Source organism: Silene latifolia, chromosome 5, assembly GCF_048544455.1.
Source record: "Silene latifolia isolate original U9 population chromosome 5, ASM4854445v1, whole genome shotgun sequence".
NCBI classification, from domain to species: domain Eukaryota; kingdom Viridiplantae; phylum Streptophyta; class Magnoliopsida; order Caryophyllales; family Caryophyllaceae; genus Silene; species Silene latifolia.
The window spans coordinates 15,715,323-15,741,408 of record NC_133530.1 but is presented as its reverse complement, the minus strand read 5'-3'; the positions used below and the strand labels follow the sequence as shown (position 1 = coordinate 15,741,408).

Here is a 26,086-nt window from a genome sequence, read left to right as displayed (position 1 = left end):
GACTATAATTTCTGGATTAAAAATCAAACAAAGACCCCTAATTTTTGATATTCAGTCATTTCATAATCAACTAATTTAAATGTCTTTAGATTTCACCTTAAACAAAACCATAGAATCCATAACTTAAATAAGAAACAATACCAAATAATGCTGCCATCTTCATTTTAACCTGCCATCATTAATCAAGTTTATTTCTTGATTAGTTAATTTGGAGAATTTGCATAGCGTTGGAGAATATTACGGTATTATACCGTAATCGTAATAACTAATAATATAATTATGATATGAATAATATCTTGTAGGGGATTCTAGGCCTAGATTTAAGACACTATATAAAGTGTCCCTTATTGTATGTCAGACGAACGAATGATTATCAATAATACCACAATTACCATTTATGCAATTCTAGTCAAATAATTTTTGCAAATTGAGTCTTTTTCCCGCTAAACACCATAAATCATTTTCGCAAATAAAGTGGATTACCATTAATCGAATATGCCATCGTCAAACTCAGTAAGTTAAGCTAATCCCCAAATTATATCACATCTACAAAACCTCTGTATAACCTAAAACGACTTCGACGAAGAAAAAAGACAAAGAAAAAAAAAAGAAGGAATTACCGGGTAATTAAAATAGTGGTAATTATTATAAAATAAGAGACGAGATTTGGGAATAAGTAAAACAATATTATTGATGTTATGTCGCTTCTGTTTACAAATGAATTATATCCGTCTTTATATAGTCGAGGCATTATGAACAAAATATGGAAAGAATAAAACATAGGCTCCTAAATAATGTACAACAGCTATATAATCTTTTATACATGGCAAGGAGGAAATTGCCTTGACTTGAGCAAGAGAGCCGTTGGGATGGCTTGTATGGTGCATTGTATTACCCCCCCTCAAGTTGGAGCGTGGGGATTGAAAACGCCCAACTTGGATAGAAGTTCGTCAAATGTAATTCATCCTAAGGCTTTTGTAAAGATGTCTGCGAGCTGGCTCTTTGTGTGAACATAACTAGGTTTGATGAGTCCCTTTAGAATTTCGTCTCGAATAAAATGGCAATCCACCTCAATATGTTTGGTGCGTTCGTGGAAAACGGGATTGCGAGTAATGTAGAGGGCGGACTGGCTATCACAATGGAGGTCAATTGGTTTTTCATGTGGGATACCGAGAAAAGACAACAGTCCTTTGAGCCATTTGAGTTCACAAACCGTGTATGCCATAGCTCTATATTCGGATTCGGCGGATGATTTTGAGACGGTGTTTTGCTTCTTTGTTTTCCAAGAGATGGGAGCATTGCCGAGGAACACAATGTATGCGGACAAGGATCGTCGACTGGTGGGACAACTCGCATAATCTGCGTCACAGTATGCGTGTAGAGCAAGGTCGTTGATAGTGCGAAAAAGCAAGCCTTGACCTGGATTATTTTTAAGGTATCGCACAACTTGTAGGGCCGCGTTCCAGTGATCAAGACGTGGGGCATGCATAAATTGAGCGAGAATGTGGACGGAATAGATGAGCTCCGGACGCGTAATCGTGAGGTAAACGAGGCGCCCCACTAAACGTCGGTACTTTGGAGGTTCGTCCATTAGAGAAGATTTAGAAATGGCCAAGCGGTGATTAGGCTCCATTGGTACTGTGGCTGGTTTAGATCCAAGTAGGCCTGATTCTGTGAGGATATCAAGAGCGTATTTGCGTTGGGAGATGAAAAGGCCGGTTTTGTTCCGAGCAATTTCCAGGCCCAAAAAATATTTTAGAGGACCAAGATCCTTCATATGAAAGCAAGTGCTAAGGTATTCCTTAAATCGTGTGATCATGAGGGAATTATTACCACAAATGACTAGATCATCAACATAGACAAGCACATGTACCTCGGTGTCGGATTTGGACATGGAAAAAAGGGAATGATCATACGGGCATTGCTTGAAGCCATAGGTGGTGAGAGCGGAAGCAAGTTTTGCGTACCAACAACGGGGAGCTTGACGAAGGCCGTAAAGAGACTTTCGAAGACGGCAAACTGCACCACTGGTAGATAGAGAGAAACCTGGAGGTGGTTTCATATAGACTTCTTCGTTGAGATCGCCGTGGAGGAAGGCATTATGCACATCCATTTGATGAAGTTCCCAACTTTTGGCTGCGGCAATAGCTAGAAGGGTGCGTACCGTGACTAATTTAACAGTTGGAGCAAAAGTTTCATTATAGTCCACTCCTTCAATTTGACGATTTCCCATGACCACTAGTCGTGCTTTGTATCGCTCAATCGTCCCATCTGCGTTATATTTTATTTTATAGACCCATTTGGAGCCAATAGCCTTCTTATTCGGTGGTAGTGGCTCTAGTGTCCAAGTGTTATTCCGTTCAAGGGCATCGATTTCATGTTTCATTGCATCGCGCCATTCCGAAACCTGCATAGCTTCATTAAAAGTGCTAGGCTCGTGATGTTTAGTCACGGCCGAAAGAAATAGACGATGATTAGGGGAAAACTTAGAATAATTAACAAAATGTGAGATAGGATATTTCGTACCTTGAGAAGATGATGATGATGTTGTGAGAGCGTGAGTTGAGGGGCGTAGAGGAGGACGAACAAAGTCTTTTAAACGGGAGTTTGGAAATTTTTCGCGGTGACCTTTCCCCATAGCTTGGGGCTCGGGTTGTGGTTCGGTTGTGTCCACGGGTGGAGTGTGTTCGGGAGATGGTGTGGATACCAAGGCCGTTGTGGTGGGTGTGGCAGTTGACTCGTGCGAGGTTGTTTGATGAGTGTGAGATGGAGTAGATGGGGGAGACGTGTGAGGGGAAGTAGTTGGAGATGGCGAGACAAGGATTTGTTCGATTGGAACGAATGTGTCATCAAGGAATGACGAGGTGGTTGGGGTTTGTTCATTGAGATTCAGATAATGGTATGGAAATTCCTGTTCGATAAACACGACATCACGAGATGAAAAATGAGTACCGGTATCCAAATCATATACTTTCCACCCCTTTTTACCGAATGGGTATCCCAAGAAAATGCATTTTCGACTTCGAGAGGTAAACTTGTGGCGAGAACGGTCAAAATTTTTGGCATAACATAGACAACCAAAAGTGCGAATATGATCCATAGGTGGGGGTTTTTGAAAGAGTATTTCATATGGTGTTTTACCGTTGTGAAAAGCGGAGGGAGTGCGATTAATAAGATAGACGGCCCCCAAAATGCATTCCCCCCAAAATAAGATAGGTAGACTAGCTTGAAATAAAAGGGCGCGAGCAACGTTTAAAATATGACGATGTTTACGTTCGACTCGACCGTTTTGTTGAGGAGTGTCAACGTTAGAGGTTTGAAATAAGATACCATTTTCATTAAAGAAAGAGCGAAGACATCCAAACTCGTTGCCATTGTCAGTTCTTAAAGCTTTTATTTTCTTATTAAATTGACGTTCAACCAGAGCAAAGAAATTTAACAAAGTTTTACGAGTGTCACTTTTATATCGAAGTAAATATACCCATGTGGCCCGAGAAAAATCGTCAACAATTGTTAAAAAATAACTGGAACCACAAGACGCGTTTTCAGAGTAAGGACCCCATAAATCACAATGAATAAGAGAAAAAATATCGTCCGCAATGTTTAAATTTAAAGAAAATGGTTCACGAGTTTGTTTTGCGCGTAGGCAAATATCACAATGTTTGCTATGAAAAGAAGTACGAATAGACTTATTGTTAAAACAGGGTAAAAAACGAGATAAAGAAGAGGAAGGGTGCCCCAACCTCCGATGCCATAGCTCCACCGTGTCAATATTTCCCACGGCATTTATTCGAACCTCCTCACTTCGAACCTTTTTTAAAAAATAGAGCCCCTCACTTTGCTCACCCGCACCAATCACCATCTTCGAGGAACGGTCCTGAATTAAACATAGATTATGAGAAAATTGTATGGTCAACGATGTATCAATTAATAGGCTTGAAACAGAAATCAAGTGACATTGAAGATTTTCTGCATACAACACATTGCGTAAAATAAGACGGGAAGATAAGTGTATGTCGCCACATTTGGTGGCTAGAGTAAGTTCCCCGTTGGGCAGGCCAACGGATAGCGGATTAATATTCCGAATATTAGTAAAGTGAGAGAGATATCCCGACATGTGATGGGATGCTCCCGTGTCTATAATCCAAGATAGAGAGGAAAACGTACCGCTGAGACGATCCGTAGGAGCGCCAGTCTTTCGAGCATGCCAAAGAGCCGTTATTTCGTCTAATTCTTTAGCATTTAAAGTGTTCAGGTCAAGTTTATCAAGTTGGTTCAAAACTTGATGTGAAGTAGAAGGCGTATTACTGGTCACAGGAACTTGAGCAGAGGCCATGTTCACCTTAGGAGATGGACCTGACCCGTGAGACTTATTACGGTCGGTCTGATTTCGACCGCGAGCATCCGGTACAAACACTGCTTTGCTTAAATCCGGATCATTTGGATTAAGAAAAATTCGATTACGGGGGCGATCTCCCCACCATTCGGGGAATTTACCGGTGACTTGAAAGCAAAATTTCAGACTATGACCCGGTTTTTGACAAGCAATGCAAAAGTATTTCGAGGGTGCAGTAGGATTAGTACGGTCAGAATGAACTTGCCCCCCTACCCCTGAATTTCGAGGTCCGGGATGGACACGGGCAGCAAATGCCATCGTGTCAGGTGTTTGTTCTATTTTCTGAGATGATAAATTACGAACCCCTTCATCCTGCAAAAGTCTATTATAAACAATATCTAAATTGGGAAGAGGAGTAATACCAATTAATTGAGAGCGAGTGTTGGTGAAACGATCATCAAGACCCATTAAAAAATCGCGTACCCGTTTCTTTTCCCGACGATTATTGATGATATTCACCCAATCACAAGAGCACGGGTTGCACGAGCACGACGGCAGAGGATCGTGCTCCAATATGGTGTCCCAAATGGTAGTCATTCGGCCATAGTACTGCATAAGAGATTCCGTTGGACCTTGACGGCACGCGAGCAATTCTGCCTGCAACTGGTAAATACGTGCTTCGTTGCTTTGACAGTATCGGTTCTTTAAATCATTCCAAACCATCTTCGCCTCGGGACGAAGAGAAATATGTCTGCGCAACGCAGGTTCGAAGGTATTGAAGATCCATGCTGTAACCAGAGCATTAGTTGAGCGCCATGTTTCGAAATTTGCAGCGGTTTCAGATGGTTTAGATATGGTACCATCTATGTACCCTAATTTTCCTTTAGCCATGAGAGCCAAGTGAAACGAGCGCGACCACTCGTCATAGTTTGTGCCGTTAAACTCAACCGGAGTGATGCTAGCCCCCGGATGTTCAACGTGAACAAAAGAATACGATGGAGTTTTTGTGGGATCAATAATTTGATTAGAATCTGAGTTTGTCATTATGAATAGAAAAAAAAACAAGAGAGGAAGACAATAGACAAAGACGGCAGATGAATGAGACAATGAAAACCTAGCTCGATACCATATTATAAAATAAGAGACGAGATTTGGGAATAAGTAAAACAATATTATTGATGTTATGTCGCTTCTGTTTACAAATGAATTATATCCGTCTTTATATAGTCGAGGCATTATGAACAAAATATGGAAAGAATAAAACATAGGCTCCTAAATAATGTACAACAGCTATATAATCTTTTATACATGGCAAGGAGGAAATTGCCTTGACTTGAGCAAGAGAGCCGTTGGGATGGCTTGTATGGTGCATTGTATTAGTAATCGAGAGAGATGGAGTTCATCTTTCTAATGAAACCCCCAAATTTAAAAGACGATCAGCCTTCAATTAATTCTCAAATTAAAAGACGATTAAGAGCAATTATTTGGTTACTCTGATTTTGATATGTTAATTTGATGGGTGAGATGGGATTTATCAAAGTTGTTTATGAAGATATCTATGTGGTTGTTGATTAAGGAGGTAGTAGATACGGAGTAGCACAAATTGTGGTACGAAGATACGGAGTAGTGCAGTAGTGCTTTAGTGGGCAGTTTATTGAGTTAAGTGCGGGATCCGTATTTTCAAGTTTGCAAATTTTGTACCTATACTTTTGTACGTGTAAAAATACTATGGATTAATCATAGCTTGACACATCATCTTTTTATGGTATAGTGGCTTTTGCTTTAATATGAAATGATGATGATGATGATGATGATTATGTTCCTTCGTTTTGTTTTAAAATAATAGAAGACTAGAGAGAAAAAATCAACCAAAATTATATTTTGATTCTAAAAAAAAGGTTTTCCTAAACATTTCATCATTTCATTTGTATAGATTTATCTTTGAACAATTTAGAGCTCAATTTATTAAACATGGCTTTCGAATATTGTCGTGACGACATTCTCCAATCCTTTCCCGAACACATCATTGCCTTAAACTCGTCATAGCTTATGCGACAATCCTGAAAAACCAATGTCACCATACGGTCAGCAAATCAAGGATCATTTGAATATCGGAATTAGGAAGCATGTCCGAGCTTAAGAATGTCGGATTTGAGTTCTTCAAAACACAAGCTTCCATTTTTATCCGTGTACTTCTTCATCTGGTAAACTATCTGCTACAACCTACATTAATTCTCTATCAACTCAAAATTATGGTAATAAAAATATGTATATTATTACGGTTTTCTAACGTTTACCTAAATGACACACATTATAAGCTAGAGAAAGATTTCAAGATTATTTCACTAATTATGATAAACTAGTTTTAAACCCGTGCAAAATTGCACGGGTATGTATTTGGGCCGGTATTAATGTTTTTGGATGCATTTTTTTTTTTTTGCATTTCTATTGTAATTATCTAGTTGGTCTAAATCAGTGATCTACATAATTAATGTTTACACTTGTTTCAAATACGTGTTCACATGCAATGGTTTAAGAGGAAATAACGTAATATACTATTGTAAATAAAATTTGCATAGATAAAAAACTTTACAACCCGAAAAAAGAAATATAATTTAATAATCAACTTTAACATAGGAAAATTATTCTAAAAATTGAAAATTTTCATGATAGTGTGGTTCTCGGGGATTTGACATTAATTGTTACGAATTTTCCGTAATCACCAAGTTTCTTGGAGGTATGAACACCTATATTCGTCAAGCATAAAGGCAAAGAAGAATTATTTCATTAATTTCTATAAAATATTCACATTATTTGTTATTCAATCCCGTAAGTAAATGCAATTTATTCACGTAATTATGTAATTTTATTATTAAATATGTAATTCAGTCCGATTATATGTAATTACTTTCATTTATTCCGATTTGTAATTCATTCCGTTTATATGCAATTTCTTTTACTTATGCCGATTATCTATTTATTTCATTAACTATGTAATTCAGTTCGATTATATGTAATTACTTTCATTTATTCCGATTTGTAATTCATTCCGTTTATATGCAATTTCTTTTACTTCTGCCGATTATCTATTTATTTCATTAACTATGCAATTAAGTCCGATTATATGTAATTACTTTCATTTCTTTTGATTTTTAATTCATTCCGTTTATATGCAATTATTTTTACTTCTGCCGATTATCTATTTATTTCATAAAATATTTTCTATGACATAATTTGTCGCATGTTTGTCAGAGACGATTTAAAGAAATAAACTCTTTCCACGTAAACGGAACATTAAACGTGGAGATTCGGCCGTGGGTGGGGTTGGTCGGGGGTGGGCTGTGGTGGGCCGTGGGTGGGTGGGTCGTGGGGTGGCCTTGGGTGGGTCGTGGGTGGTGTATGGTGTTGGGTAGCTAAGTGATACCGTCTCATTATCATTAGTATTAAGCTAAGTGGAACCGTCTTAATTAATATTATTATTATTATTATTATTATTACTAAGTTAAGTGAAATCGTCGTATTATTATTAATATTAAGCTAAGTGGAACCGTCTTTTGCATTAATGGAATTAGCTAAGTGGAACCGTCTTTTGGATTAAGAGAAATTAGCTATTAGCTAAGTGGAACCTTCTTTAGGACTTGATTTTGATAAATTTAGTTTGATAATTCATGTTATTGATGAATTGAGGTTGAATAACCTTGTTTTTTTTTTTTTTTTTTCTCTTTTCGGGGTTGTCACCATGTTGCTAGGCACCACCGTCGCGTATTAGCCGTTGCTTCTTGTTTTCTTTTCATTTTTGGTTTTACTAGATTAGGTAACCTCCTCTTACCAGATACCTTTTAAATTTACTAATTTTAGTTCAAATTATGCTACGGACTTTAGGATAGAAACCTTTATTATGTGGTTGAATTGTGCTATTGATTGACTTAATTAATTTAGTACTTGATTGTGTTGTTGTTTGATTTGATGTTGACTTAGTACCCGTTCAAGAATTACTCAATAGGAGTAATTCTTGAATAGTCCCCATTTTGGGACTGTCTTTGTACGTTTCAAGTCATTTAGGTAGTAAACACGTACTTGTGATTTATTAATGAGGAATGAGTTTGGTGGCGATTCCTTTAATGTTCTCCGAATACATGTATATGTGGAGTAATTAGTTATTCTACATAGATGTGTATTTGGAGAACTGAAGGGAATTGCTGCCGAATTTTTTCCTCATTAATAAATTACAAGTGTGTTTGCTAGTGACTTGAAACGTACATTGACGGGTTTAGGTTGGAGTGATAAGGACCCCATTCGAAGATGGATTACTTATTGACAATATTTATATATTGTTTTCATATGTTTATTGTATAATGTGGAGTATAATGTTTAAATTTTGTATGTAATATTATTGTTATTTTTTAAAAATGTTTAAATTATTGTGGGGTCTTCTTTAGATTAAAATGAAGAGATTGGAACGTTCATGAATGTATGAAGGAAGATTAGACCATTCCAATAAGAAAAGACGTTCTACCGCTAGATTTATAAAGGGTGTTAGCGATTTTATTGAATTTGCTAAACAACAAGATGAATATGACTTGGTAGACAAAAAACTTAGGTGTCCTTGTGCCAAATGCAAAAACCTGAAATACCAGCTTGACATTGTAGTAGAAGAACATCTCATTATAAACGGGTTTAAGCCAAATTATTACAATTGGATTTCACATGGAGAAGCATATTCTCCAATTCATGAACAAGCTCACACCCAACAAATACAAAATGATGAGAACCCATATAGAGAGATGGTTGTTGATGCTATGAATTCTACTATTTTTAATAGTGATGACCATACAACCATTTCTGAAGAACAACCGCCACACCCACAAGAAAAAGCCTTTCTTGACATGTTAAAAGTCTCAGAAAAACCCTTGTATGAAGGAAGCAGAATGACATTGTTACAAGCCGCTTCTAGGCTAGTTACCTTGAAATGTGAGTTTAATATGCCATTTGTTGCTGTTGATGGCATTGCCTCGTTCCTTGAGGAATCTTTCCCCGATGATAATATCATGACCCGATGATGAGGATGAGGATGAGGAGGAGGAGGACGACGATGATGAGTATGATTAAATTGGTATAATTTTGTATTTCTCAAGAGTAAATAATTACAATTTAGAAGTCCGTATAATTTTCATTTATCATTATTTGTGTTAATTTTTCTTTGTATTACTGCAGATGGTTGGAGCAGGTCGTGGTAGGAAGCGTGGAGGCGGCTCAGGTTCTGGACAGAGTACGCGTGCGGAGGAGGAGGAGTTTGTGCGTGAGGATCCGATGCAGACAGACGGTGACGGTGACGGTGAGGAGACTGACGCTACCGATGAGCCACCACGGGTGCCGATACGGTACACTTCGGATCATCGGATGATTCTCGAGCCGGCGGGATTATGGTAAGTCTTATTCTTTATTAGTCTACTATTATTATTATTATTATTATTTTTTGTAAAATAATAATTGTTTCTAATTTTACATGTTCAAAATAAATGTAGGTTTATGGACGATTGCGTGGTACGAGGTGTCACGAAAAGCACGAAGACTAATTTCGTGGGTCCAATTCCTACATCGTGGACACAGGCTTCTAATGCACAAAAAGAGGCATGGTTCAATAACTTTTGGGTATATATTTTCCGTAATTCTTTGTTTTAGAAACCAAATAATTAATTTTGATAAATTTTTTAAGAACCAAGGTTAGACTTTTATTTTATACTGATATGAAATTTGTCTTCTTTTTTTTGTAGCTATCATTTGCTTGGTCACCGTCTCAAGAAGAGAATGTCCGTAACAGGTACAATGACGTCGATACTCGACGATATCGGGACGTGATCTGGAAGACGATTAGGCGCCCGAAGGAGTCAGAGCACATGAAAGGTATTTAATTAACTTGTTTTGTTATTTGTATTAATTAGCATATACTTTCTTATATTATAAATAATATTAGTAACTTATTAGTTATGATTTCATATGTGTAATTGTAGGTGAGAAGTATGAAGGCTTAATAAAGCATACCAAAAGTGAAGCTTTTCAGAAGAAGTCTAAGCAAGCATCCCTCAACAAAAAAGGAGGAAAGGAAGATGCCGTGAACGAGCCTACTAATTACGGGGGATCACGATCGTTCTGGGATCGTGTATTGGGTGTAAGTTTGTCTATTATTTCACACTTTTTTTTGTTTTCAATGCAACATGTTTATTTTATGTTAGAGTTTTTGTTGATTTTCTAACATGTATGTTTTTTTTTTCATTTCAGAAAGGAAAGAAGAAGTCAAAGCCGATTGCGACGGTCATTTAACTGTTTCTCGGACACGCATTCCAGGGTTGACCACAAAGGGGTTAGAAGCTGGACTAAGCCAAAAGACAAGCAATTATATGTAAGTTTTCCCTAACACTTAATTTTTGTTAATTTATTCTCTTTTAAAATGTCGTATATAAGGTGGTTACCATATTAACTTATAACCATTTGTTTAATATTGTAGGATGCATTTGAACAAGAAAAAAACGCCAATCCAGAAAAACCGGATAATGACATATGGTATGAGTTGGTGAATGGCTTCAAGAAAGGGCATGTGTATGGTACCGGAAGTTCAACACCGGCTTTCTATGAGAAAACGCGTAGAAGATCGACTTCAACAATTCCCAGCACCACGTATCAACCGGGAATTATTAGTCAACTCCAAGCTCAAGTAAGAGAGCGTGATGAACGTGAAGCCAAACGTGATGAAGAATTCCGCCAAATGAAGGAAAGAATGGCAATGTTTGAGACTTGGTAGCAAGGTTGTAACCCCGGACCTAGACCCGACTACGATCCAAATGATCCGCATGGTCCACAAGGGGGGAGTGGAGCCGGTGTTGGCTTCCAAGTAAGATGATTTTAGCATGTAAGCTTGTAAAACTTGAACTTTAGACTTGAACTTTAGAATAGCTTAGCTTGTAAAACTTTCATTTTCAATATATGAAATGAAGTTTGAGAAAATGGGTGGTGTTGGGTTGAAATGTATGGTGTTGTGTGTGTTGAAATTTGGGATGTATGGCGTTGTGGAACATCGGTTTGTATGCAGGTTGTAAATATTTGGCTAGTAATGAAAACGAAAAAAACCACCAAAACATACATTGGGTTTGGCGACTGAAATTCAGTCGCCAAATTGGCGACTGATTTTAGGTAGTCGCCAAAGCCCTTATTCAGTCGCCAAAGTTTCTCAGTGAAATTGGCTACGTCACCCAAATTTGGCGACTAATACCAAATTTAGCGACTGAAATTCAGTCGCCAATTTGGCGACTACCTCAAATCAGTCGCCAATTTGGCGACTACCATTTCAGTCGCTATTTTTGTCATTTGGCGACTGATTTTTCAGTCGCCAAATTTGGCGACCGACAGTAGTCGCCAAAGTTAGAAAAGGCGACTAAGGTCTGCGACTGACGTTTGGCGACTGATTTCAGTCGCCAAATTGATTTTAGCGACTGATTTCAGTCGCCAAAATCGGTCGCCTGTTTTAATTCTTTTTGTAGTGAACTACCACCTAGTATTTCGTTTATTACAAACAACCACCTACTTTGCGCCATATATATCCAGACTCCCACCGTATTTTATTCACGATTATCATTTAACTTAATTCCCGACTCATTAAGTGAATAAACTATAAAATGACCAAAATACCCCTATGTTTACTAACTTCAAAGACTCATTACCATCTAATTAAAGACAAACAAAATCAAACCTAAACCCAATTTACAATCAAAATTTATTTTATCTGTTAAGAATAAAAACCCAATAATCAAAACTCATGTTTCAAGAGAAGCAACAATCATTCTTGATCCATCTTACACAATCTCAACAATGAATTTGTATGTAATTTACGTTGAATTGCTATAAACATTCCACAAAATACAACCCCACCACCCCCTCTCCCCCCTTCTAATCCACGTGACCACCGCCAACCATGCCATCGTCGGCCATCATATCGGCCTCATTCCTTCTCTTCCTTTTTCCATCCTCGGACTGCTGCCTCCGAAAATGACGAGCACCATGACGCCGACAACGGTAGTTCTAGGCTCGTAAGCACGGCGGTGTCAGGTTGTTTGAGGTCCGACGAGTTGGTTGTCGACCTGGGTTTTTTATGTGCTGGTGTTCAATGGAAGAGGCTCAATGGTCGACCATGGTGGTCGAGGCTGCTGTTCGGAGTTGTTTAGGAATTAACAAGGATGAAGCCCAGAGTTGTTGGTGGTGATGGTGGAGTAATAAATTTTTGGTAATTTAAGGATTTTTTTTTTTGACTGGGCAATTTGATGGTGATGAATGATGATGAAGAATTATTAGGGGGTTGGTGATGAACTTGTTGATCTTTTATTTTTAGTGGTAGGATGTGTTTTGAGCAAGTTGAAGTAAGTCTATTTTGGTCTTTCTATAGTTTATTACGGGGTAGTAACTTAATGAGTCGGGAATTAAGTTAAATGATAATCGGGAATTAAATACGGTGGGACTTTGGATATATACGGTGCAAAGTAGGTGATTGTTTGTAATAAACGAAATACTAGGTGATAGTTTACAAAATACGATAAACACTAGGTGGTAGTTTGTAATTTTCACTAATATATTCTCAACAATATTTCTTTAACTAGCTTATTAACGTGTGTCCTAAGAATACGCGTTAGAAAAACCGTAATTAAAATGATACCTTTACTTGAAAAAGTTTGGTTTTAACTTACTCGAGAACAAACTTTTTTAATCCAATCCACGTCATGAAAGTTCGATAATTATCTCAAATAAAAATAAATTTAGCAATTTATTTTCACGGTACAATTTGTATTGATTATCGTACATTTTGCCCCAAAGCGACACAATTGACACATTTGTTTACAATTCACAATTCCACGCTCACTTCTCACTTTCTCAGTAACTTGAAACACTAAAAATGGCGAAGAATCCAGAAAATGTAATCGCTGAAATTGGGAAGCAGCTCGCTCAACAATCTCGCCCTTCTAAGCAGTTCATCGTCAAATCTCTTCGCGTAACTCTCCTCTCTTTCTTCACTCTTTTCTTTAATTTAGGGTTCTACTGTCGTCCCTAATCTTTGATGTTAGTTTCAATTGTTAATTTCAATTTCTCTTTTATTGTATTTCCTTGTATATGCCTACTTGTTGCGTTTTCGGCTTCCTTTCATGTTGATCGCCTACTTTTATTTGCCTTTTCACTCACAATCCGTCTTGCTTGTGACGGTCTTCAGCTTGTGACCTCTCATATCCCCCTCTCCCACTTGCCCTCCCATGTGCTCTTTGTGAGAGGTCTCTTTAAAGAGACGGATTTTATCCATCTTCAATGAGAATTTGTGTTTCACTTATCGCAACTATTTCGTTATATCGGCAATTATTATTGTTGGATTGAGGGAAATTGTGAGGGAATGTATATTATTATTAGGGTTAATTGATTAGAATAATCCAAACTATGACGGTCCTGCTCAAAATAGTCTCAACTATTAATTATCCTAGAATATTCTGATTTATTCCATCATTTAACTTGTAATGCTTCGGTGGAAGGGCAACCTGTTAACCAGGTTACCTTTTATTCTTAAATCACTTTAAACACTTCCTTTACTAAAATTAAGTTATTTATCTTTCACATTTTCATCTTCTTCTCCCCACTTCCTCAGTAATCATTCATCCCTCACCATCTTCCTTCATTGTTTCAATCATATCCATCCCTCTTCAGAAATCAGACGCCATTATATTAGACTTGAAAACTAACGCAAATGCTGACTATAAGAATCAATGAAGTCAGATATCATTCAAAATCTTCTAAAAAAGTATGATCCAAAACCAAAAACAAAGTAGAAAAGTGTATAGAATAGAAATGTCTTAGTTCCCAGGCAAAAGAGGGAAAAACCCAAAGTAATTATCAGCATGAATCTCAACAAACAACATTTTGAATCTCCTCCTGCAAGTCCTTAGGATCCTTACCATCAACACTACAATCAACAGAAACACAAGTCCCTAAATTCTCCTTAAGAGTTCCGTTCAACTCCTTAGCCATAGATCTCCCTCTCATAATAACCTTAGCCATAGATCTCCTCAATAACACAATCAAGTGAAATATTCCCAGTATACTTAATAATCCTAGTCTTCTTTCGGTCACGTTTCGATTCTCTGAGAGCCTTAAGGACAAGCACAACAACTAAGGGGACAACGGTGAGCTTGACGGTGATACGAAGACCCTGTAATTTGTGCTTTGTTTGCTTAATCGTTGATTGCTTTTGATCTTTCGTTTTTAATCCTGTATTTGACATGGGTTGGTGAAAGATTTGATTTTGTTTATTGCATTTGTTGAATTTTTGGGATTTGATTGAGTTATTGTGTGTGCGATTCTATTGGGCTGAATTGAAAAGAGATTCTAGGGTTTAATGAAGGGGGTTTAATTGTTGTGTGATTTGGGATTGTAGACTTGTAGTAGATCATGAAGTGGGATGAAGTTTAGAATTTGGGTGTTTAAGGTTTGATTTATTAGATAGCAAATGAAAAACAGTAATCAAAGGAAGAAGAAGAAGCTTACTAATGAAATGAATGAACAGATAAAGAAAAGAATGATGACCTAGAAAAAGTTAAAGTCACTTGTTACAACCGGTGACTTGGAACAAGATAGCAGTACAAGTTAAATGATGGTATAAATCGGATTATTCTGGGATAATAAATAGTTGAGATTATTTTGAGCAGGACCGTTATAGTTTGGATTATTCTCATCAATTAACCCTTATTATTATTATTATTATTATTATTTTCCTAATAGAAGACTCAGTTCGGATTCAGATGGGAGTTGAGATCACCTGTCCCACATTTGTGTCTCATAGTCATCTTGTGTCCCAACGGATCATGCTTGAAGTATAATAAAAATATTGATGATTTATAATAAAGTTATGATGTGTGGTAAGGAGTAATGAGACATGGGATGGGACACAAAATGGGACTGAGGATTTGCATCGTTCGGGTGGGGGTAATTATTATTGGACTAACTTGACCCAAACCCAACCCGACACCCAAACTCAAGACCCGAACTTGAATTGGCCTGACGCAGTATAATCCGACGTGAATGTTTATTATTGCAAATTGATTATTATCCACAAATAACTTGATATTAGTTGACCTGAAAATAACCCGACCACACCTGAAATTGACCCGACCCAAATTTAAACTGATTCACCTATTTACCAGGTCTAATTGAGGGTAGCTAGTGGGAAGGAAAAAAATGGTACTCCTTTCAACGAAAGAAGATTAAATTATTGCTAGATACTCCGTCTTTGTGAAATTAGAGCAGTTGAGGAATGAGGATGGAGTTTTTTGTCTGATACACAACTTGCTAACTCTTTGTTATTATAATAATACATGTTGTCCATCCCTTTTTCCTCTTTCCATCATACTAGATTCTAGGAAAAGGTTCCCCCCTTCACTTAGTTTCCTGTCATTTATTTCGCAATTCCTGGAAATTTCCTTGTTCACTGAGTATATCAATAAACTGATACTAGTAAGCAGGAAATAGTACCAATCAATCTATCATCTTCTTAACTAAAAAACTACTTCAGTTTTACAATTTTATAAAATGGCTGAATCGATGGTGACGGAGTTGGTTAAAAGTATTGGTGAGAAAGTGGGTTCTGAAGTTTGGAAAACAATAGTAGATGCAGCTAACATTGAATCTCAAATAAAAGGGCTTCAGGATATCAAAAATACAATTGAAGCTACACTTCTTGATGCAGATTCATCCCAGGTGTGCAGTCATTCTCAACAAGACGTGCTCCAGAAGCTTGAATGTGGGCTTGCCAAACTAATCGATTTCCAAGATGCAAAAGCCGCCAAAGGCAAGCAGAAAGAACTCATGAGCGGAAGTAAGTTCACTAAAGAGGCGCGCTTGTTCTTTTCCACATCAAACCAGCTAGTATCCCCCTTCAAGGATGCTAGGAAAATCAACGGTATTACCGGGGAACTCAGTCGCGTTGCAAGAAACTATGCCCAATTTGGAAGCATAGTTAGCTCTTCAACTTTGAACCAAACCCGAATATTGAGTAATGTATCGGGGTCTTATATGAGTACTGATATGGTAATTGGACGAGATGGAGACAGGGATATTATGGTAAGCTCGCTGTTAGACTCCTCCGCTGTTGCTGGTGTCCTCCCTGTTGCTTCTTTTGTTGGAATAGGTGGAGTTGGGAAGACTACATTGGCTCAGTATGTGTACAATGATGAAAGGATTCAAACATACTTTGATTTGCAGCTTTGGGTTTCCGCCACCCAAGATTTTAATGTCAAGGATGTGTTACGGCAAATGGTGACATGTGCCACTGATGAAAAAGCTCTCGACTGCGGGATTAATCAGCTCCAACGGCGTCTATATCAAACAATTGCTGGGAAGAGGTTTTTGCTTGTTTTGGATGGTGTGTGGGATGACGACAGTTTGAGAGGGAAATGGATCGAACTGAGAGCACTGCTCAGGGTCGGGGCTCAGGGGAGTCAAGTTCTCCTTACCACACGTAGCAAAACAGTTGCTAGAATTATTGGGACCCAAGACCCATTAATTGTTAGTGATTTAAAAGATGATGATTCATTGCTCCTCTTTCAATATGTGGCTGCTACGGAGTGGCATGAGCCAGGGGTGGAGGCCATCGCGAAGGAGATTGCAAAGATGTGTCCTAAAGTTCCCCTTGTTATACGGGCAATTGGAAGCCTTTTAGCGGGGAAACATACTGTCCAGGAATGGCGAGCTTTTAGGGATGCTCAGCTTTCAAATTTTGCCTCCTATGGAAGTGATGTCATGGGCACACTCAAACTCAGTTACGATCAGTTAGGTACAAGGCTAAAACTCTGTCTTGTATACTGCTCTTTGTTCCCAAAGGGATTCCATTTCAAAAAAACTATTCTCGTTCGTCTTTGGATCGCCATGGGATATGTTGAAGCCGAGTACACAGACCAAAATCCAGAAGAGGTGGGAGAAGGATATGTGTTGTGCTTGCTAAGTCGAGGATTTTTCTACTGTAACAACATGGATGGGTATAAGTGCCCTGACTATTTTCAGATGCACAACCTGATGCATGATTTAGTGCTCTCGATTGCTGGGTTTAAGTATAAGATGGCAGATTCAAATACTAATGAATTTGACGAAAGAGTCTGTCATGTATCATTCCATGAAGCAACCCTTTCGGGTTGGGAAGTCCCATCGTCATTATTAAAACTAAAGCAGTTGAAGTCGTTCATTTTTCCTCTTCCAGTAGATGATTTGCAGTTGTTGAATACAAGTAAACTTTTCCAATTAAATGATATATCTATATCCAGAATGGTGTCTTTGAGGGTACTGCGGATGCATGGGCTGGGGATTAATAAACTGCCAAGATCACTAGGCAAACTGATCCACTTGAGGTATCTTGATTTTTCGTTCAACTATATCCGTAAACTTCCCGACTCGATTACACAGCTAGTGAATCTTTACTTATTTGACCTATCTGATTGTCGAAACCTTGAAGAGTTGCCCGAGGACATAAACAAGCTAGTGATGCTGAGACACCTTAACCTCCGTGGGTGTGACAAATTGAGTCATATGCCCAAGGGGTTGCGAAGTTTAACGAGTCTTGAAACACTATGCCTTTTTGTTGTGGGAAAACCAAGAACCTCTCTCACTCCTCCCTATGAACCTAGGCTGTCTTGATAATCTTAAGGGAGCCAAAGCTGCAAATCTGGACAGGAAAGAGATTACTGACTTTAATATGGTATTTAGAGAGAGCAATATAGAAGACGAGATGGTGCTAGAGAACCTCAAACCCGGTGCTGGTCTAGAATACCTGCGTATAGAAAACTATGGAGGAAGGAGGTTGCCATGTTGGATGAGAGAAGGAATCCATTTATGGCTTCCGAATCTGGTCTGGATTCAAATACTTGACTGCAAAGAATGCATAAATATGTGTTCCTTTGGAAGACTCCCTCATCTTACACATCTAATCTTAGAGAGATTGGATAAGGTGGAGTACATAGAAGAAAATGGTAGTAGCAACAAAAGTGACATGGTAGTTCTCGCAAACGAGTCCCCTTCTGCTCCCTTATTCCCATCCCTGACACATCTCTACCTCATAGACATACCTGAGTTGAAGGGATGGTGGAATATGACAGAGTCTGCTCAAGATAGCAGTCAGAATCAACTCCTGAAATTGATGCCTGCATTTCCCTTATTGTCGCATGTGCAAATGGACATGAAGGTGGTCATTTCATTGGCACAAGTGTTTCTACAATGTATTTCTTCTTTACACTTTCTCTGTGTTTGTGGCAAAACCAAGGATGTAGCAGAGCAAACACGCGGTCCTTCAAATGTGGGTGTTAAGCAGAGACAACCAGCCATCCTCCTCAAAAACTACCTCCCCATGCTACGTCACCTATGCTTTCTGAATAATCAAAAGGAACATCTTCCTGAGGAGTTTCGTGGAATGTCGTCTTTGACAAGGCTAAGAATATCCTGTTGTACAGCATTAGAGTCCGTTCCAGAGTGGATTGACAGCCTCACCTCCCTCGAAAGCATTACTATACGTAATTGCCCAAGATTGAAATCGCTGCCGCAAGAGATCAGTAACATATCCAACATGAAGACACTAACACTAAGCCTTGAAGAATGCTCAAGGGAGCTTGCTGAGAGATGTCAATCGCCATCAGGAGAAGACTGGCCCAAAATTCAACATATTCCCAACATTAGAATTGAACCCCTTAAAAATGAGGAAGAATGAAATGAATCAATCAAGTGAAGAGTTAATTTCTATGGAGATGATTAAGAAGAGTATCTGGTGGTATGTATTACCTTCTACTGGTTTCTGGTGGTTTGCATTACATCTAGTAGTAGTGTTGTACTGTATTTATTCTCATTTTTTGGTTTTCCGTTCAGTAAGTAATGTAACCATGTGTCCATTTTCTAACGAGTCCATGTTGTCTGCATAGGTGTTCTAATTGTCCATTACTTTTTTTGGTTGCATTACTGATCGAATCAAACAATTTTAGATTCAGTTTAGATTTAATCAAACAAATTTAACTACTCCCGCTATCTTACTAAATAGTTTATACTAGCTTTATTTTGTGAAGAGAAAGTAAAACAAGTGTAAACTATTGAATGAGATGGAGGGAGTAGGAACGAATTATGGTCTTGATTCCGTTATGCTAAAAGTGTCATGCCACTAAACCCGAGACTTAAATTTCGAACTTTTACAAATAACCATAATGTATTTGCACTTTTGCAAATAACCCCAAACTTTCATCTAAGCTCCCCAATTACCACCGTATATCTACCCCACCCCGACACTTGTTTTTCTTATTTCCCGACTCGTTAAGTAACATTTTACGTAAAATGCCTATAATACCCTTCCCTCTATTATCCCATTCCCAAATATATCCATGCATCAACAATACTCTCAAACTTATAAGACCCTACAATATTTTGAGATCTGCAAAAAGAAAGTACTGATTTATTAGCAACAAGCACCAGTGGGCCACGGTACAGACTCGGGTCCGCTACCTCTCTCTAATACTCAGACGAAGACTTATGCTTCCTTGAGCTTTGTTTTTTAGCACACAGTTCATCTATGGAGTATAGCATGACAATATATGTTGCATTAATTTATGAGTTCACATCTTGGGACATTTATTTGATTTTTCTCATAGCACACTTCGATCACTTGAGCATATCGAGATCGAAAAAGTGTCCGCAATTGAACAATGAATTTAGTTGGGGATTGATTAGCAGCAAATGATTGATGGATATTTGTGAATTAATGAGGAATTAACAATTTGGGGATTTAGGGTTTCATATGTTTGGGAGTATTGTTGATGCGTTGGTATGTTTGGGAATAATAGAGGGACGGATATTATGGGAATTTTACGTAAAATGTTGCTTATTGAAAATTAGTGCCGAGGTAGATATACGGTGGTGATTGGGGATTTAGATAAAAATTTAGGGATTATTTGTAAAAGTACAAATACATGATGGTTATTTCTAAAAATACGCAAAACGTGGTAGTTATTTATAATTTTTCCTAACTTAAATTTCAATTTTGCGCCAATGGTAGAAGGGTAGAATTGTAATTCAAAATTTTATATTTTCCCCACCAAAATATCTAATGGGTTCTTTGATTTCCAACTCACGCACTTAAATGGAGTTTTAACTCTCATATGCTCATTCACCTCTCTTAAAAATTTTAGAGGGAGAAAGTCGGATAATTCTCAAAAAAAAATTGACTCAAAAAATGAAATAGAAAGATGTTGAATCCTTTTCTTGGCCTTCTTCCCCATCTAGTCTTTATCTTCTTCTTTAGAAATTTTATGAGTCAATTTTTTTATTTATACCCCTGTAAGATTTGACTCTATTAACTATACATTTAAGCCCGTAAGAGCTTTCTGATCTTGAGTCATACCCCTCCTATTCACAATAACTCTCATTGAAAAGGGCGCAAGAATTAAGGAGAGACTTATTTTATTGTAAAGTAATGGAGTAAGAGTAGTAGATTGGAGAGAGGGTGTTATAAATTAAATTGTTAATTGCAAAATTACACAAGGTAATTACTCCCTCCCGTTTTACACAGATTTTCGTTTCCCACCCATTTAACAAACACATATTGCTACCAATTTTCTTACAATAACAGTTTCGATACATGGACGGTTTTGCGTAAATATAAAATTACATGAATTTATAATTATTACAAATTCTACATCCGTAATAAAATTACACAACCCCTTAGAACAAAACTAAAAGATAGACATCAGATTAATTTACACAAACTGAAGAACAAAACTGAAAGATGGAATTCAGAGTAACCATTGATTTCCTTCATCTTAACTTGATTGGCCCATTAGAGTTGTCCCATAAGCTAACTTAACCCAAAAGGTCAATGAAATGTTACATATCCTTCTCAACCTATCTGAAATTTAGCACCAAAATTCAATTTTGTAGCCAAAATACAAACATGTTTAATTTTTGCCGCCTAAACCAAAAATTAAAAAGAGTGCAAAGTTCTTTGTGCTATAAATAGAAGGGATCTTTATGAGGGTTCATTTAGTGGCAAGTGTCCAAAAAATACCTTTCACGTAAACACTTTCAAACAAAAAAAAATCAGATACATTTAATGAAGAATCTCACAAATTTAGAAAAATCAAAAATTCTTGAAACACTTTTAAAAAACAGCACAAATGAAAAGCCTAATTATGGTGTGATGTTAAAAGTGGCAAGAAACTTCTCAGTTTACAGAAAAACAGTTACTGAATTGTGAATCTATCAAAGTCACAGAGGTTGACATCCGTACCAGACTACCACTAGATGTCAGAAGCAAACGGATGGGTTGCAAGAAAATTGGCAGGGCGCACTTAAATGAGGAGAAGCTCAAGTCTATTGAGCTGCTCAAAGGACCACACAACACTCAGTTGCTGAATATTTAGGGGTAATCCAGTCAACAGTTTCAAGATGGGCGATGTCAAAGCAAATCAGGGGTCATACAAATGCACTCAAATCAGGTTTGACTGAAAAAAAAAACTTGCTAGATTAATTTTCAGTCCACAACATTTACAATATCATGAATTAACTAAACAAGTAGTTTTCAAAGATCAAAGCAATATCATTCACTTGGATGAGAAATGGTTTTCTAAAACTAAACCTTCCACAAGGTTTTACTTGGCTAAAGGTGAAACTGAACCTCATAGATGTGTGTAGTCTAAGAGTTTCATAGAGAAGATTATGTTTATGTGTGCAGTACCAAGACCAAAGTATGAGTCAAATAGGAATTCTTATTTTTGATGGAAAGATAGGAATTTGGCCATTTGTTTGCCAAATTCCAGCACAAAGAAACTCAAAAAATAGAGTTGCAGAAACATTAGAAACTAAATGTATAGAGTTTATAAACAAGCATGTAACTAGAGAGATGATATAAATCATGTATTGCCACCAGTAAAGTCAAAATGACCTTCTAATGGGAGTAAACACATAATAAATCAACAAGACAATGCTCGTCCACATTTTAGCAATGATGATCCTAAATTCAAAAAAGCAGCAACAACAGATGGATGACAAATTGAATTGGCTTATCAAACACCCAATTCACCAGACTTGAATGTCTTGGATTTGGGTTTTTTAGGTCAAACCAATCTCTCCAACAAAAAAAAAGGCAATCAGGTTGGATAAAGTTACTCATAACACAGTCTCTGCGTATGAAAAACAAGATCCTCTAAAACCCAAGTATGTATGGATAACATTGCAGGCATGTATGCTTGAAATAATGAAAATAAAGGGTGGCATAGATTATCCTATGCCACATATGCACAAGTCCAAACTAGTAAATGCTGGTTTACTGCCTGAGTACCTTACTACTAACATTGATATTGTCAAAGAATAATACCTACAATATATACAGAAATGTTGGTGATGCAGTCAGTATAAGTAAATTGGTTAATGAACTTATCAACTTAACAAAGAATGCAGAGGATATTGGAAGTATAAGTGGAACCAGTTATGACCCAACAGGAGACAATGTCCTTGTTGGTCACATAACAGAACATGGTAATGGTAGTAATGACTCAACATGGAATAATACCCCCTGTTGGTCACATTACTGAGTATTTTCTAGATCTATGCACTACTACAAATACAGGCTATAACAACGGTCAAAAACCGTTGTTATATAAAAAAGCGGACGTTGTTAAAGCGTCCGTTGTAAAAGGTTTTAACAACGGTTGGTTTTCTTAAGGAAACCGTTGTTAAAAATATTAACAACGGTTTTAAGTATAAAAACCCGTTGTGGAAAGTGTGACTCAATTTTGGGGGGAAAGTTATAACAACGGGTTTTAATATACAAAACCGTTGTTATAACTAACGACAACGGGTTGTTTGTAAATAACCGTTGTTTGTTCTTAAAAAATAAAAAAAATTAAATTAAATATTACTAGATGCATGCATAATTACGGCCCGTTATAATTCCGATGCATGCATTATTACTGACATCACTGTGCATATGAACGAACAATATGGAATAAGAAGGGTTAGTAATAAGATTTGAAACAGCATTGAGAGATATGATGATGATTATGCATGGCACAACTTCCTAACATATATATTAATTAAAAAACAACTCAACCCACACATTGCTTAGTATAAATACATTGCATTATCTCAACTAACATTTCCATTATCTCAATATATAAATCTCCAAACCCTAACTGCTAAAACAAACTCCAAATAAATAACCCTACTTAATCTTTCAAAACAAACTCCAAACTCCAACAAAATGAATGATTTCATCCTTAAGACTCTTACTATGATCGAGAACAACAACAGTTTCATCCGTCGGTTGCTCCATATTGAGGAAAGTTTCAAGAGCTACCTTGCGGATGCTCGATCCGTACTGAAGGACGCCAAAGAAGATGGCTTGACGGAGCAGCAGTAGTTGCAGCTATATGACGATATAGCAACTGCTGAACGGAACCTCCAAATAGCCAAGGAGGAGACGACGGATATGATAGAGGAGAATAAGATCCTCTATGAAAATATAAGAATTGCATTTGAATTAATGTAATTTTTTTTTTTAATTTATGTATTTATAAATATATATATATATATATATATATATATATATATATATATATATATATATATATTAATTATGTTTATCTTGCTTCTTCATTGTTTTACAAACTAATTATGCGAACAATACTTAAACAAATAACATAATGGTCGATAAAAACACATACATGCAAAAGAAATAATTAGAAAAAGAAAATAATGACGATGAAAACTAACAAAGGACGGCGAGATTTACCTGATAAATACAGAACGTAAGAGACGATGAAATCAACAGTGACGGCGAGAAGATAAAGCGGCGATGAGAAAGAGAGAAAGAGACGATGAGAAAGTGTGTGTTTTATGTTTGTGTTTGTCTGCTGTGTTTGTGTTTGTGTATTAAGGGTTGTGTTTTGTGGCTGCAGCAGACTTGTGTTTGTGTGGTTTATAGTATGGAAAGTATTGATAACGGTTATTAAACAACAACCGTTGTCAAATATGTTTTAACAACGGCTGTAAAAAACACCCGTTGTCAAATATGTTTTAACAACGGGTTACAAAAGTAACCGTTGTGATTACTTTTCACTAACTTTGCGCCAAATTATTAACAACGGTTGTGCATGTGTGACCCGTTGTTAAAACTAATAACAACGATTTTTATAACCATATCCGTTGTAATTAAGTTTAGTAAAATTCGCGTCATACATTCTACAACGTCTATTGTGATTTTCGTGAATAATCGTTGTTAAAGGGACGTTGTAGTTGCCTGGATTTGTAGTAGTGATGTGTAGATGAATGAACTACTGATGCAAACATCTCAAAGACTGGATATCTAATGACTGTCAACATACACATCAGATCAAATAAGGACAAACAAGAGCAAACAATCTAGAAGATCAGAACGAATCATTTTATAGAGTCTGTGTTAGCATTTGATTTAGAACTTTGCACAACTTTTGTAATATTCAGTCTTTGGCAGTATGGATATTAACATTAAACATGATCATTTCAGTCAAAGCAGCTTTATTAAACAATACTTTCAAGATTGTTGTACATACACAGCCTCTTCACAACAAATGGTGGTGGCATTGTGCATGTACATCAACTTTGAAGACTACCAACTATCCTCAACAAAATTATCATTGGGAAGATTCATTTAGATGAAACAGAAATTATTTAACAAAGCGGTTTATCATCAACAGTCCATTAGAAAAACAAAATGAAAAACATTTCAATTAAAAAAAGTTTAAGTACAAGAAATCAACCTCCCTTAAGGTTCTTCTTCCTCTATGAGACCAAAATCAGGCCAATGCTTCAAAAGTTCTCCAATAAACCATCTTGCAATCAATGGGCATTTTCATATGCTAACCACATCTAATTCATCATCTGGATTAAGATCAACAACACAAGACGAACATGCAACATAGATCTAATTAAACTAATTTTTATGACCTATAAATTTTGTTAGAATATTAATATCTATAAATTATATTTATTTTCTTAATTAAAAAATATTAAAAGAAGATTTTCCATTTAAAACTGAAAAAAGTTGTTAGAAACTATTTTAGAAGACAATTTATAGATACAACTGTAATTATAATGTAAGAGGGTGAGATGGTCAATTTATTTGAAAAAAAAAACAAATTCATCTATTATTAATATACATAAATTACTTTTTTACATAATGAAACGGTCTCTCTAGCTATTATAGTCTACAACTAAAAACCCTACATATGAAATATGAATATGCTACTATGCGTACTTGTTCATTTCTTTTAGCTGCCTAAGATCCTATTTCCCCAACTTTGGTTTCTTGTTACTTTTAAAACTTACCCTAATTTCTAAAAAAAAAATGTTTCGTATAAAACCTTAAATATATATAACTTTTAGTTATCATGATTCTTTCTTATCGATACTTCGACAAAGATTATCACCTTTAGGCTTTAGTATATGGTTTTTATCTATACATCAACATCTTAATAAAGAAGGTAAATTTCATACTAATTGCTTTTTTAATACGTGTAGATAATTGTGAATTACTGAGTTTTTAAATAATGCCTTATTTGATAGGTATATAAAAACCAAATCTTTAGATTATTAAACGAACTCTTATCATTGTATAAGTTCACCAACGGAAGAATAATTTAAAAAGAAAATCAAAACAATCAATTATTTTGA

The 26,086-nt window shown here is 36.7% G+C and overlaps 2 protein-coding genes across 2 annotated transcripts in view; one reads left to right on the top strand and one right to left on the bottom strand.

Moving 5' to 3' along the window:
- Positions 1–26,086, bottom strand: part of LOC141654913 (calcium-dependent protein kinase 8-like) — a 50,166-nt gene that overhangs the window by 2,216 nt on the left and 21,864 nt on the right. The gene's annotated exons all lie outside the window — the stretch shown is intronic.
- The window catches only part of LOC141656840 (disease resistance protein RGA2-like), a 75,532-nt gene continuing 62,645 nt past the window's right edge, over positions 13,200–26,086 (top strand). Inside the window, exon 1 of the transcript XR_012548586.1 lies at positions 13,200–13,370. The gene's annotated coding sequence lies outside the window, so the exon portion shown is untranslated. The remainder of the gene's footprint in view (positions 13,371–26,086) is intronic.